Source organism: Rhinopithecus bieti, unplaced genomic scaffold (assembly GCF_001698545.2).
Source record: "Rhinopithecus bieti isolate Rb0 unplaced genomic scaffold, ASM169854v2 scaffold_2254, whole genome shotgun sequence".
Taxonomy (NCBI): domain Eukaryota; kingdom Metazoa; phylum Chordata; class Mammalia; order Primates; family Cercopithecidae; genus Rhinopithecus; species Rhinopithecus bieti.
In genome coordinates this window covers 2,274,717-2,280,889 of record NW_016803982.1, presented here as the reverse complement: position 1 = coordinate 2,280,889, position 6,173 = coordinate 2,274,717, and the positions used below count along the sequence as shown (strand labels likewise).

At 43.0% G+C, this 6,173-nt stretch overlaps 1 long non-coding RNA gene across 1 annotated transcript in view; it reads right to left on the bottom strand.

Moving 5' to 3' along the window:
• The window catches only part of LOC108521471 (uncharacterized), a 5,143-nt gene extending 784 nt beyond the window's left edge, over positions 1 to 4,359 (bottom strand). The window contains exons 1-2 of the long non-coding RNA XR_001883200.1: positions 4,181 to 4,359; positions 985 to 1,115 (exon numbers count right to left, since the gene is read on the bottom strand). This is a non-coding gene — a long non-coding RNA (uncharacterized LOC108521471). The remainder of the gene's footprint in view (positions 1 to 984; positions 1,116 to 4,180) is intronic.
• Between the last annotated feature and the right edge of the window lie 1,814 nt (positions 4,360 to 6,173).

Genomic DNA, 6,173 nt, shown 5'->3' with positions numbered 1-6,173 from the left:
ATATGTAGGAAGTACTAAAAATGTCAAATTTTAGTAGAATAAATATATTCCAAATAGTTTATATTTGAAATAAATGTATTCCAAATATATTCATTTTACAGATGAGGAAAAGGAGACTTGGAGAGTTTCACCAATACACTCAAGGTCTTATAGCTCCCTAGGACTGGACATAGACTTAGAGTGTGATGGCAGTGGGAGAGCCATGGGGAGGGGTGTACGTTGGTTCTAGGAAACACAGAGATAGTAGGAAAGTAGCATGGGCAGGACTCTATCAACTGTGTATAAATCTATCACAAATTTCAGGTCTGAGGGTAGCCGTGAGGCTGCTGATACACTAATAGCAGGAGAGATCCCTGACTCCACCCTTCGGGAGGCTCCAGCATGTTGGCTTTCAACCGGTTCCTAAATCTTTCAGCTTGTCTTCTCTGCGGTGAGCATCCTAGGGCTTCTGTCCTTTCCTTGTATTTCTGGTCCTCTTGAATCATCCTCTTCCTCACATTTGTTTCCTCTCAGGTTCCTCATCTCTTTAGCTGATGTGGCTGAATGCCAGGTGGTATCCTGGCTAAGTCTCAGCCAATCCCGGCTTATGGGAACAAGAATGAGAAACTCGGGATTCTACACTTCTTCCTAGTTCCTTGTGATTTTTAAGCTGAGCTGGGTGCATGCTGTGTTTTTGTAGTCGATTTTTCCTCATCAGGGAGTCCCTTTTGCATACATCTTTCCTGAACCTGGGACTGACTGATTCCCCTGATTTTGAGTGTATTTTCCTAACAAAGACAAGCAGTGCACTTTGGCACAGCCGCTTGGTATTTTTCCTAGAATGCTAGAAGGAAGCAGACATTCATTTGGTTTTCGCCAGTCTCTCTTTTTCTAAATTGTCCCATTTGGCTCAGGCCGTTGGCTTTAGTCATTCGAAGAGGGATGTAGGAAACTGTTCGTCTCGGTTTATGAGCTTAAGCCTAAGTACATCAACATGTGCCTGACCAGGACAGAGATTTCCATGAATGTTTCTGGGCCATCAGAGCTCTGTGAAGAGTGTTTCTGCATTCCAGATGCAGGGCTCGCATGTGCAAATCCCACGTGGAGGTCATGGTTCACTAACTCTGGAGGGCCACCTAGAGAAAAGAAGTGATTTGGGATAATCACTCTGCAAACTGTAGACCAGAGGCCCAGAAACCACTATTCTTTTGGCACTGTTTAGAATTTGGGCAAGGAGCCACAGACACATTTTCGAGGTGAGGAGAACTGCGTTTTCCTTTTCATAATTAAAAAAACCCATCTTTAGCATTTTTGGAATAAGCAATATTCATCTCTCAATTAGTGTTAACAGCTAATCAGGGTGCAGCAGGATGGTAGAGCTTTCCTCAAACAGCAGGCAGCTTGTTTTATTTTTTCAATGCCACTTAAAGATTATTTGAAAAATCTCCTTCAGAGACCAGTGCGTGGGGAGCCACCTACCCCAGTCAGAATTTAAAATGATCCAAAATACAATATTAATGATTGATGCAGAAGCTCACAGTTTGGTGCTGGGGTTTAATTAGATAAGCATTGCAGCTGTTTTCGGGTGGAAGCAACTTGATGGGACATGGAGCTGTTAAGTGACTTCCCATCTATGGGGCATCTATTGAAGCGGAAACAGAAGCAAGCTACTAGGAATTACGATGATTACATTTTTTTTTTTTTTTTTCAGTGCTGAAATGAGTAGAAGTCTGATTGTGGGGAGGAAAAGCATTTTGTAATTAAAAGGTAGGTTTGGATCGTCTATTCATTTGCCCATGAACTTAACATTCATAAAAAATCAGCTAGTTGCAGCCAAGCAAAGACCTGGCAAGCTGTATGTAAAGAAGTTACATGTGTGGCTCTTTTGGCCTCTACCACTTGGCACATACAAAATCCTCTTGCCTCAAACCCATCCTTCCCTTTGCAAACATCAAGTCATGTCAGGCTGCCTAATGTCTTACGCATGCAGACAAATACCTCTAATGGGCTGCTTTGGAATTGCTTTCTCTCCCTGAAAACTTGAGAAGAATTTAAACTGGGGTCCATTTCACTGTATGTCACTTTCTAGGTCAAAGGGACTTGTCAGCATTTGGTTATGATAAGAGGAGGTTCCTGTGTCTCAAGCTGGAAATGGCTAGAATGTATGGTGAAGTCTGTTTACAACTAAGCTTCAGCCTGTATGTATGACCTCTGGTCATGAGAGACATCTCATGAGGGCAATTTATTGAGGCTTATTGTAAATTAAATCCCCAAAATTTGCAGGATGTATCCCACCACAACGAGGCTTGAAACTCTGTTCATTTAAAGTGGCATTGTTAAATTGATTTTTAAATCATCTCTACCCAATAGAAAGGAAGCCTGTCTGTTTTGTGTTGTAAAATAATTATACTAGCCACCTGGTTATCTATGAGATAAATTTTTAATTGTTTATTATCAATAACTACAAAATGTGAAGTTATATGAGAATGCTAAGTGTATTATTTTTATTGTGTGGATGAAGCTTACTGAGTCTTCTCCTGATTGTTCTAAATCAATTTCTGCCTGACTCTGTGAACAGGAGAGAAATGAATCTTTTGGAAGGTGCATTAACTCTCTCGGGTTATTAAATTGTCATTCTTTGCACTGAAAAGGGACTTAAGAACTGCTTTCTCCCTTCTGGTTAGAGGTGTTGGAAGGTAAAGAACTAGGGACTAGAAAGCTTGAAAAATGGAGCCTTGGTTTGTCCATTTTCTAGCTGTGTGATCTTGTTCAGTTTGCCAAACTTTGAATCTCTCCTCATTTGCAAAATCAAAACAATATCACCTGCCTTGCTTATCTCATAGGATAATTCTGAAGATCTAGTTGAATGAAACATGACTTCAGGTTGAGACCTGAAGCTAGGCATGTCTAATATTCTGCACACAAACTGGAATAAATTAACGTAATAAATCAACAGGGTCTTCTGTGAGGCAGTTCCCTGCAGTCCATGCTACTGAGAATAGATGACTCTGTCTCTCTTAAACCTTCCGTTGATCAAGGATGATGGTGAAATATTTGGATTTCTAAAGCTTCTTCTAATAAGTAATAACTCTTACCACCTGCCTATTTTGAGAGGTGTGGAGAGACTGTAGGGTTATTCAGGCAGATATAGAGATGAAGAAAATGAGATTTTTGCATGACCCAGTGAATTACAAGTCAGACCTTGGACCCAGGACTTCTGATTCCAAGGTGAGTGTTACCTCCTTTACAGCGGATTATCTCTGCAGACAGTATGTAAAATTAATGGAAATGAGGAGGTGGGCTATGAGGGAAATGTATGATCAATTCTGGAATTGCAGAGTGCAGATGTCAACAAAGCAGACAATTCATTAAAGAATATCAGTAGGCTGAACAGCATGGTTGCCATGAGATGCACCGCAGATCACTCTTTTGTGTATACAAGACAGTTGGCTATATTGTGGATTTTTAAAAAAGTAAAACAGGCCGGGTGCAGTGGCTCACACCTGTAATCCCAGCAATTTGGGAGGCCAGGGCAGGTGGATCACCTGAGGTCAGGAGTTCGAGACCAGCCTGGCCAACATGGCAAAACCCCGTCTCTACAAATAAAAAAATTAGCTGGACGTTGTGGTATACGGCTATAATCCCAGCTACTTGGGAGGCTGAGGCAGGAGAATCTCTTGAACCCAGGAGGCAGAGGTTGAAGTGAGCCGAGATCGTGCCACTATACTCCATCCTGGACAACAGAGTGAGACTCTGCCTCAAAAAAAAAAAAAAAAAAGAATAAAATAAAATAAAAATAAAACATACTCCTTTTAGTTGCATGCAATAATGGTTGTTGATCGTTTGCAAGTGATTCTTCCATACGTGTTCCCTTGATAAAGTAATTGATCAACATATGGTCCCTTCATGCCTTTCTAATTGATGCTAATGGAAAAGCTGACAACAATAAGTGATAGGGTTATTGTAATACTCCATCAAGATCTTTGAGGATAGAGATGGATTACAGTGCTTTAAACATTACTATAGATCCTGAAGGCAATCAATAGACGCTACTGAGGATGGGAAAGCCTGGTGGACTGCTGAGTAAAAGGTAGGCGTAATATTTTGAATAAAGGGAATGGATAGAATGTAGGAAATGCTAATACATAGTTAATGCATAGGCAATACATACAGGGCTTGTAATGTATAGACAAGTGCTTACCTTGTAGAATAATGGTAATTTTGATGAAGGATAAACAGCAATTATTGGTACCTATCGGTCTTTCAATCCAGTGAATGGTCTTTCAGAGTTCAAATGTGGGCTACGTTATCTGTCCCAAGGTTACATTTTCCACTGAATAACAGTGACCCCAAATCAAGCTACTCTTCACATGCCATAGTGAAGTACTTGACTGAACACTCCTGCAGCACTCATTACATGCCTCTGTTGTATCAAGCAGTCGAGGCCACAGATCTGATTGAGATGCCTCAGAGAAAGGTTATTGAGAAGGGTAGAGGGCCTACCATCAAGCATTAAGGCACCCCAACACTTATAGGCTATGTAAATGAGGATTTGAGACGTAGAGTCAATGAGTCGCTGGGGGCAGGAGCACAGTTAGGAGAGGGTGACATCACTATAGAAATCCAAAGGAAGAAAGTATTTCACCAAGAAGGGTGTGTCCAACGGGGCTGAGTTGTTGGGGAAGATGAGGGCTGAAAAAGGTCTGTTGGCTCAAGTAATATGGAGACCACTAGAGAACTTGGCAAGGGCTGTTTTGGTGAAATGGAGTGAGCAGAAATCATATCTCTGTGGGTTGAGAAGTGAGTGAGGGTTGTGTAAAGGAAACAGAAAGTACATACAATGATCTGACTTGGAGTTATTTTAGAATCCATGATGCCATTTTTCCATGTATTCCCCTGGAGTCACAGTTAAGACAAGCTGTGAAGGATTCCATCCAGAAAGGCCCCCATCCATCTGGAGCTAATATTATTTCCAGCACTCAGGGTAGCTCCTAAGAACCAACTAATCCTGTTGCCAGCCCACCTGCTGTAGGATTTCCAGGAGCAGCCGGCTTCTTCTAGAGAGGCCCAATTCCTCCAATCCATCAGAGACTTCAGAGTCCAGATCTGTGGACATTTCTAGGTCATTTCTTTCCCCCATGACTCATCCATGTCTTTCACACAAGCTGAACAAGGTCCTCTGGTCACTGTCCTCTTCACATGGCCATGTTTCCTTCTCTCTGGACCTGATGTAATTGTTCTTCTTCTAAACTTTTCCCCTGTGCTCTGTGGAACCTCTATTAGTTGCAAACAATTTCATGCACACTCTTCACCTAGTCACAGCAAGTTTCACCATTTCTTGACTCTCACTGAAACCTTTGCTCTCAAGTGGATGCTCTCATTTGGGTTGGGGTCCTCCTTGCTCTGAGTCCCTTGCCAGATCTTCACTCATTCACCATGTTTCCTGGTCACTTCCCTTCTTTCAGGGAGCCCCTGGTCCTGCTGCCCATCTCTTTGTCTCAAGCATGTGTGACTCACCCTCCACTCTGGGATCTTACCTTCTTTTCTACCTCAACAGACCAGGACATGGCAGGACCCACTATCCCAATCTATCCCCCATCTGACCACTTCTTCTGCCTTCTTGCTTCCAGGCCTGACAGTCCTCAACCTGGGCTGATGCAGCCTTGGGAATCAGCCTCCCGTTTCTGCTCTTGCCCTATATGGCATCTTCCATCTTCCATGGTACCCAGAAGGATGTCTTAAAAATGTGTCACATTGGCCAGGTGTGGTGGCTCACACCTGTAATCCCAGTACTTTGGGAGGCCAAGGCAGGCTGTCCACGAGGTCAGGAGATCATGACTACTGGCTCACATGGTGAAACCCCGTCTCTACTAAAAATACAAAAAATTACCCGGGCGTGGTGGCGGGTGCCTGTAGTCCCAGCTACTTGGGAGGCTGAGGCAGGAGAATGGTGTGAACCTGGGCGGCAGAGCTTGAAGTGAGCAGAGATTATGCCACTGCACTCCAGCCTGGGCAACAGAGCAAGACTCTGTCTCATAAAAAATAAAAACAAAAAAAGTGTCACATTGTGTCACCCCTCCAGGAACTTTTCTTCATACCAAGACTGAACTCCAAAGCCTTACCATGTTACCATATCTGGAAAGGCCTCGGTGGTGGGCCCCTCTCTGCCCTCATCTCCTACCACATCCGTCTTG